Genomic DNA, 8,817 nt, shown 5'->3' on the forward strand with positions numbered 1-8,817 from the left:
GCTGAGCGCGCGCTCTGGGCCGGACACTGGGGTAAGCGCCACACAAACATCTCATCTCATCTTCTGGCTGCTGGCATTCATTTCACTGAAGGAATGGGCACAAAGAGACTGAGTTACTGCATTTTGCTATGTATAACCCACACTTTCTATGCCTAAATTTTTGAGGGCAAAATAAAGGTGTGCATTATACATGGGGAGTTCTAATTTCGTACCTATATAAATGTTTTTTAATTCTTTTATTTATACTTATGCATTAAAAGTGCAATTCTAGAAATCTAGCAATAATGATATCCACATGCAAAATAATGCCCTAGAATATGATAGTTTTTTTCTAAATATATATAAATTAAAAAAATGAATTAAAAAGTTAAAATGAAAGATTATTTTCCTGAAAGTTTGGGCCAAAAACATGGGTGCACATTGTACCCGGCGAGCGCATTATACACTGCAAAATACAGTATTTGTCTAAGGCCATCCAGCTGGTAATCAACAGAGATGGGCTTCAAAGCCAGGCTCTTTGCTAACCCCATGCAGGTGACTTCCTGCATGCCCCAGCACTCCCCGCCCCACCCAGGGGAAGGGAAAGGGGGGAGGAAGGAGAGGGACCCTTTTCAACAGTTCCTACCTGCTGCCCTCATCACATGCAGGGTTCAGGAGACAAGACTAGAGGGCCTTGGTCAAATGAGGTTACAGAAGTGTGAATGAAGGAACCTCTGAAAATGACATCACTGGCTTCATTGCAACAATAGCCTCATGGGGACACAGATGTGGCAGTCTTAGGCACGGGAGAGCCTGCTCTGGAGAATGCACATCATTAGAACTTTCAATAAGCATGGTGCAAGATGTAATTGTATAGAGCTTGTGTTTAACTCAAGAGTTTTCTCAGGCTGGGGTACATCACAAAAGAAGACCAAATGATAAGGAAGGTCAAACTTTAGGGGCCGATCAGCCTAAATGGAAACCTCAGCTCCTGAAGAACTCCCACCCCGCTGTGGCCAGAAGGGACGAAACCGTCAGGAAACCACAGGCACGTGCACACCAGGACAACAGAGGTGCACCACTCAGAACCTTCCTCGGCCCTTCCGTCCCTGTTGCCACTGAGCTAATCCCAGAGAACATACTTCTTTCTTCCTTAGAGAGTTATGCTTTTTTTCCAAATGCATAGTCATACCTAGAATGTTATTTAGCAAAACCTTCCAATTAGCATATCCATACCTAGAATGTTAATTAGAAAAGATGCCATTTTAATGCTTAGTGACAGCAAAGACCACTGAAACCAGGACCAGATGCCAGACAACAAACATGGTGATGACTTGCTTGTAGGAGGTATCAGCAACAGGTGAGTGGAGGGCACGGCGGCCTCTGGTGCCTGGTGGAGGCTGGAGCTCAGTATTCACCTGGTGGCCGTGCTGAAGACTGCAAGTTATAAATAGAGTTACAGAGCTTTTTCAAAATTAAGTATCACCTGAGTGGCATATAGTTAAATCAGCAGAAAATGAGCTTCCCGGAGCCTGGAAACGATGTTGAGCCTGTACCGGTGCAGGTCAGGAAAGCACGTGGGCGTTGGGTGGACGGTGTTCAAAGGCGGGCTGAGCAGATTCTCACTGCCACCTCAGCGCGAGAACTACAACGGCAAGGACGAGCCCTGAAAACCCACAGCTTCAGAGCGTCTAAATCAAAACAACTCCACAGTAAAGAGAATAAACACGGTACTCTCTCAAAAAGGAAGGGACTGAGAAGGCTGGGCCATGCTGGCCATGGCAAACGCCACTTAGCAAAGGTGTTGGGAGGAGAGTGGGAAGGGCTGGGGAGGGCACAGCAGACCGGAGACTCCCATCTCCCACGGCCCCCCGCCACTTGGATGAGCTTCCCAGTGCCTGAAGAGCTTCCACACACACTTTCTCATTTGTGCTTCCCCTTAGGCCTAGGAGGCAGGGGGAGAAAGGGCTGGTGCATCCCCTGTGGCTGCCCTGATCCTCGGGGACAAAAGCTGTGGCACCAGCCCACAGGCACTTCTGTCCAGTGTGCCCATCTACTGCTGATGATCTTGGCAGAACAGAGGGCTCGCCACTCCTTAAGGTTGACAATAGATAAAATGAGATCCAACTATGATAGTACTATAGTTTTTCTTACTCTTCCAGACTGTCAAAAAGCCCTGTGATGGGGTTTTTCATCTTGGCCTTGGGAGAAAATATGTATTTGCTGTCCTCTTGCCTGTCTTTCCTTTCTCAATGCAGGGTCACTGCTACTTAAGACAGACACAAGAACAAAGCCAAGTGAGACCACTGGAATGACTAATCTCCGAGGTCTCCCCCTCCTCGGGCTTCTCTAAGTATTCATGTAACTCTTCATCTGATCTTAAAGTGCCAGACCAGTTGTATGGTGCAAGCATAAACCATTGAATGAGGATTTTAAGATTTTAGAGCCAAAAGCAGAGAGACAAATGAGGTGAAAGCATGGTGCCACGAGCGATCTGTGGGAAGATCACCTCCAAACCAAGCAGGAAATGGCTCTCTCCTCCTGCAGAAACCAAGCCAGTAGCCTCAGCTGCCATGCATGACAGCTTTCGCAGCAAGAGCCCAGACCCAAGGCGAGAGGAGGGATGGGTGGAGATCAGTGTTCGTTCACGGCAAGCAGAGGGTCCAAAAAGACAGGGAATGGGGGGAAAAGACTGTAACGAACAGGAAAGTAGACATCCTATCCCCACTGGCCTGCCGGCCCCAAGCCTCATCCGCCCATCTGTTTCTAGTGAGTGGAACTAGGCCACCCCCTCACTTGGTAAGCACATATATGCATCCCTGAGGCCCCTTTCATATCGTTGGTCTACTAGGCCCATGTATTTAAAGAATTCTCACTGCAATCCATTAGGGACCTCATCACTTTTTTTCCCCCTTAGCCAATTTCTAATTTAGGCCTGCCTGGAATCTCTGGTTTGTCAGCATATCTGGTTATTTTAACTTGGACTATTTTCCAATTTTGCAAAATTTGCTTCTCTGCTTTGACTTTGTCAGTGAGCTAGAGTGATACCTCCCTGGCTCACATGGGATTTTTTCAGGGACGAGGGTGGGGAGGAGTGTATTTTGCTTCAGATCAATCTTTCAAAAGTCATGCTGCATCTGTGCTTTTTCAGAGTGCCCTGAGCTCTCACCATGCCCAGCAACCCAATATTTCCAATTTGTAAGTTGAAGGCTGCTGGCTGACTTCCCCACCCGACTACCCATAATGCACCAGCCACACATGCGTGCACACACGTGCGTGCACACACTCACACTCATGGGGGCCCTTACAGAGCAAGCAGTGGGCACTAGGATGGCCGCCACCCAAGACTGGCTGACAGATCAGGTTAAAGTGATAAAAGGATGATGGGGCCACACAGGATCAGGCGAGGTTCCCAGAGGCGCCCTCCCTATCCAACAGTGGCCCAGTGCTGGGAGACTGGGATCCTGAAGAGCAATTCATCACTTCTGGGCTGTATGGCACTGGATAACTTAATCCTGTTTCCTTATCTCAAATGGATTTTGTTAAGCTCACAAACCTTCTGTATACAAAACACCTGATTGTAGCAGGCAGGTCCTGTAACATGGGTCCTTCAATTCCCTTCTCCTCTCCTCTGGTGTCCTCAGTGCCCTGCCCAGAAGCCTGCGCGCAAGAGCTTGTTACCAGGGCACCTGCCTGCTAGTGGATACTTCAACAGGATCCTCACTTAAAGTGGTACTTTTTGAAAAGCTCTGTGCAATGACTTATTATACTCGGGGCATCGGCAATGAAAATGACTCCTATTACCTTAAAAGGAATAGCAGCATCAAGAAGAAATACCACAGTCTGGTAGTAAATGCAGTCTTCATACTCACTGTGCCAGCCTGTGTTCTAAGTACTTTGTATTTGACTCGTTTAATTCTCACAACAACTCTTTGCCCAAAGCACTATTATTATACCCACTGTACAGGTGAGGAAGCTGAGGCAGAGAGGTGACGAGACTTGCTGATGTCACAGTGCCGGCAGGAGGGAAAGTCGGAGTCTGCCTCCAAACTCATAATCACTATTCAACATTGCCTTCTGTTTTTTGCTTAATGTTTTCAGATATATGGACCACTTAAAGCAGAATTTCCATGAACTTATTTCATTTTAAAGAACCCATCATTTCTGGACTTCAGCTAGAAAATGTAAATGTTTGTAACACATGAATCACCAGTGAAGCTTTAACATTCTATATAAAAAAACCATTAATTCATGAGTTAGTTTCACTACAAAGACTAAACTGTGTACCTTCCTGCCCCCAAATCTAAGACACACTTATAGTTCACTGTACCTCTCGGGCCATCTGTCCTGTCACTACCATAGGTGTAGGAAGTTTAGGAAATTATTTTATTCAGCCTAGGACACCTACAGTGCAGGAGTTAGCACTGACCCAATTTCTTTCATAAAAAATTAGATTATATATATCTCAACACATATTCTTAAATGTGTCAACATATTTCCATGTTGCCTAGCTTAATACTACGTGGTGGTTAAGAGCATGAGTTCTGAGTAAGACTGACCTGGACTGAAATCCTGGTGCCACCACCCAGGCTAGACTGTGACTGTGGCCAAGTTGCTTAGCTGCTTGAGGTCTCAGCTGCTTCATCTACAAAACAGAAAAGCCTTCACGCAGGCCCCCGGCGGGGACGACAGCCTGCGCGCACGGAGCCCTCTCCCCTCACGCTGGCTCTGTCTGCTCTCACTGCTGCACTAACAGTCAGAGGCCCCGTGGTCGCCAGTCACACACACAGTTTTCATTCTGAAAGTCTCTGTGACATAGAACAATGAGCATCAACTTTTGAAATCATTTAAACGTGAATCCCAGGTTTGAATGTGAGTCTTTGTTTTCCCAAGTGAGCATGAGAGCTACACCCTCTTCCTGCCCCGGCGGCCATTAGGATCAACTATGTCAGAGGACCCAGCACTGGCCCACAGAAGGCACTGATGAGCATTCTTATCATTAATTGTAGGCACTGGAGGAATTTAAAGTGAAAGGGCAAAGTAGTGTTTGTTCACATTTAGACGAGGTCCCTGACAACCTCCTGGAAAGAAAAGCATGAGCACAAAGTAGACAAGCAACCAAGGCAGTGCTGGGAAGGAGCTGCCAGGAGACATGGGAAATGCGGGGTAAGAACCTGGTTTCTGTCAGCTGGAGCCTGAATATGCTTTCTGCTGGGTGCTGCTTGAATTGCTGTGTTCTGGGATGCAGGAGAAAAGGGCAAATGTGAGCCGTGGGTAAAGTGGGGCTGAAAATACCGTTTGTTGCCAAGGAAACATCATGAACAATTTGTAAGGAGGGGGTATTGATCTCAGAACACTCTGAGAATTAAGTCCGTTCTCTCCCTGAGCTCCCTACAGCCTCCAGCTGTGCTGAGACTATTCCCCACTGGCATCGCCAATGCAGAAGGCAATGCGTGCGTGCAACACACACATGCTGACACCACTCCCTGCTAACAAGCCAGGGGGATACAAAGCACATGGCTTCCAACCAAGCAGCGCTCCCACACTGTGATCTCATCTGCTAAGTAGAGTAACCTACGAAGTCTGGCCACTCAAGGAAGCGATGTTATGAGAGTGGTAGCCACATATACTGCTTCTTTTTGAAAGCTCCAATGCTCAAACAGGAGGCAGCAATATGCCGGCATTCAACATCGATTCCAGTGCACTGATGAAGATATCCAGCCCCTCTAACATTACCTAATTAGTAATACTAGAAGAGTTAAATTCTCACCTGATACAGCCTTTATACACAAACTTATTTATAATTCTTGCAGTTGGAGAGGTTTCTTTTAACTTTCAGCTAAGATTATTACTAAAGCCAGTTTAAACCAAAAACCAGGTTTGATTTTACCGCATGTTTAGGTAGAAAGACTATTTCCTTAGAGATAATAAAGCAGAAAGAATGCAAAAAAAAGCCTGTCCATAGACAAAGAATGCAGTCCTGAAAAGTGACCTATAATTTGTGGTAAAGCTAAGTGTTCAATTTGGTCTGAGAGGTGGCTGAAGTAGGTAAGGTGTCTCCTCTCCCCCACCCGCCCGCCCTCCACCCCCGAAATCTAGCAGCTCAGAGTGGGTCCTTGGATAACTTAGTAAACGTTTCGGAATAAAGGCCAAGCAACTGCATTTTCGGGGTGGGGGCGGGGCAGCTAACTTCGGAAGGAAACACTTCTGTGACAGAGCTTAGGGCTAATGTGATAAATCTGGTCTCTGTGGAGCCTTGACAAATCAGGACTCTAATGAGATTCCAGATATGGCCTAAGAGAAAAGGAGCCAAGCATTTCTCCAGACTAGATTCCACGGTGATAAAGATAATCAGAGGGTAGCACAGTCTCCAGGCATTTGTCTCAAGTGGATTTTCAAGCTTTAATATGATACTTGTTCTTAGCTTAGGATAAAAATTCTTACTTATGAGAACAAAATCCTCTATTAGCCACACACACATTCTGAAATGAAAGTCTTACAAAGCTGGTACAAGTTCAGAATCCAAGGCACAAACATAATATGCAAATGTGCATAAACAACTGAGGATTTTGTTCATTTTAGCATTTCATTGGATTGCCAAGTGTGAGCATTTTTACCAGAATTCCCTAGGAACCAGTATGCTCTGACATACAGTTAGAGCAATGGAAACTTGTTTCCCTTCTAGCCTTGGTTTCTGGGAAGTTCTAGAGTCAAATTTTACACCTGATAACAGCAACTTGTTCACCCTTCCTTCCATTTTCACTGGTCTTGATTTTCTCTCCTTTCTATCCCTATTTTATTACCATTATTTTATGTATCTTTTCTTGGCATGCTGCTTTGAATTTTTTTAGGAAAGAGGCCAGGAATAAATACATTTCAAATACAGACCAAAAAGAAACAAACAAACATTGCCATTACTTTTAGGATGTAAAAGAAAGTATCTTTGCTTTTATAGCACATCTTAATCAAAAGCAGTATTTCCGAATTACCTTAAGATAATGTATACCTAGATTTGACAATAACCCTATGCTCATTAAGAAGTCCTCAATTCCCCGATTTTACCAAGAACAGACATATTCCCTTAATATATAATAATTTTAGTTTCTTCATTAGTTTCCATTAGAGCCCTTTGCTGAGATTAGAAGTTGAGTGTAGCTCCAAGACTCTAGGTAAATCATTAACATCTGATTACTTAGTTTCCTCCTACAAAACAGGAGGGCAACTGCTATATCCACTGTATCACAAAACTCCTTATCGTTAAGTAAATGCAGACTTGCTCTTAGAAGTAGCAGTGTGGTATAAATGCAAGATATTACTATCATACACATTAAAGGCCTAAGTGATTCTTCCTCAAGAGCTTAGGGGCTTCTTTTCACCCATGGCAAAAACTTCTTAACAAATTCATAGTTTCTTTGCTAACACCATGATAGAGGCAGGGAAGTTATATGCACATTCAGAGATGCAGGCACCAAATAATAAAAGAAAACATTTCTATACATAAAACATTATTTATACCTGTTTTCATTGTTTTTACATTGAGATGCAAACATCCCCTTATCCAAAATAGCTGGTGAAAAACAAAACAAAAATAAACCAAATTAAGCCTTTAAAGATGCTGGTGAGTTTTCAAGAGTCCTTGCTGAATGAACACCAATATCAAATATTATAATTCAATAATTCAATCATAAGGAGAACCAACTGAACTAAACTGAGCTATAAAATATCAATATACATAGCAAAATCACAATTAACCAGAATACTCCAACTTCCTTTAAATTGATTGCTTAAAACTAGTCTTGTTTTAACCATTAGTAGAAGAACCTTTTCAAATTGAACCACTTTACTTTCCTGGCTCAGTCAGTACAAAATGCTAAACACAAATCAATTTTATTTTGATGATTTAGGATCGTGTGGTACCTTGGGGCATCCCTCGGAGCATACATAATTTCTGTGCCATTTTGTTAGAGGTGGAAAATTATAGTGAACTGAGTTCCTTGTTTTAAATAAATCCCTGGTATCATTAGCTCACTATCTTCCTTTTGCCTCATTCTCCTAGAAAGAGAGTGGGGTAAAAAAGTTCTAGTTAAGCAGTTGTAGACATACCTACACAACTATAACGATTTGGGCAAACAAGGCAGTTCATTACCTTTACCCCTCTGTTCTACTTAATAACTATGCCCAATAACATGAATTACACATAATGGGTCTACTGTTTTTCTGGATATGAAACCTTAGTAATTCCTTGTCTGGAATCTTTTCTTTAAAAAACAAAAGAAAATCACTCATGAAGATGACTTCAAAAACCAGGAAGTTGATTTTGCTAATAGAATCAAACTGTTCTTCCTATATTAACTCCTTTAATAATTTTTATAATGTTATCAAAAGCAAGTTAGTTCTCTAAGTACTAGGTTCTTACCTCCCCAAAGCCATAAACTAAAGAGTTGCTGGGAGAAAAGCCACCTTGTGATCACTCAGTACAGATCAGAGTTTCCATGGTGCCAGACCCCTACCCTGGGGGCACACGAGATGGCTTTAGGTGGCCCACAACACTGAACAAGGTAATTACTGAATCGCAGGGAGAAGGTCATTCCCCTGACAATTTTCTTTTATCCTCCTGATAATTTCACAGAGAGTGCCCCACTGCGGCGCTGGGTGACACCTCTCTCACTGCGAGGGGACGGCAGGCCTCGCACGTTCAGAGTCCAGGCAGGCGTTAGCATCTAGCTAGAACTTAGTTAACATTTTTCTGTTTTAGTTTTATTTATTTTGTAGTTACCTTTTATTATGGGCAACTGACCCTGGTTTTCCACTTAGAATAGTGGATGGTTTCTTTATAAA

This window comes from Pteronotus mesoamericanus, unplaced genomic scaffold, assembly GCF_021234165.1.
Source record: "Pteronotus mesoamericanus isolate MK-2021 breed Mesoamerican mustached bat unplaced genomic scaffold, CSHL_Meso_final contig_27, whole genome shotgun sequence".
NCBI lineage: Eukaryota > Metazoa > Chordata > Mammalia > Chiroptera > Mormoopidae > Pteronotus > Pteronotus mesoamericanus.